Raw genomic sequence first — 669 nt, forward strand, 5'->3', positions numbered from 1 at the left:
CTGTTACAAACCCAAAAGTTACAAGGATCAAGAGGCCCCACTTTCATGGTCTGTATTCATACTGAAAATCCTGATGCTGCCGCCACCTCCAGACTTTGTCATTGTGCCACTCTGTAGCCTCCTGATGCTGCTGCCACCTCCAGATTCCCATTGTGCCACTCTGTAGCCTCCTGATTTTGCCGCCACCTCCAGACTCTTTCTTTGCCACTCTGTAGCCTCCTGATACTGCCACCACCTCCAGACTCTGTCATTTTGCCACTCATTGGCCAGTTATCCCTGTGGTAAATTTTCTGACATCTCCTACTCCGAACCCAGAAGTTACAAGGATCAAGAGGCCCCACTTTTACAGTCTGTATTCATACTCAAAATCCTGATGCTGCTGCTGCCACCTCCAGACTTTGTCATTGTGCCACTCTGTAGCCTCCTGATGCTGCCGCCACCTCCAGACTCTGGCATTGTGCCACTCTGTGGCCAGATATCCCTGTGGTAAATGTATGACTCCTCCTGCTCCGAACCCAAAAGTTACAAGGATCAAGAGGCCCCACTTTGAGTGTCTGTATTCATACTCAAAATCCTGATGCTGCCACCACCTCCAGACTCTGTCATTGTGCCACTCTGTAGCCTCCTGATGCTGCCGCCACCTCCAGACTCTCATTGTGCCACTCTGTA

Source organism: Pyxicephalus adspersus, chromosome 10 (assembly GCF_032062135.1).
Source record: "Pyxicephalus adspersus chromosome 10, UCB_Pads_2.0, whole genome shotgun sequence".
NCBI lineage: Eukaryota > Metazoa > Chordata > Amphibia > Anura > Pyxicephalidae > Pyxicephalus > Pyxicephalus adspersus.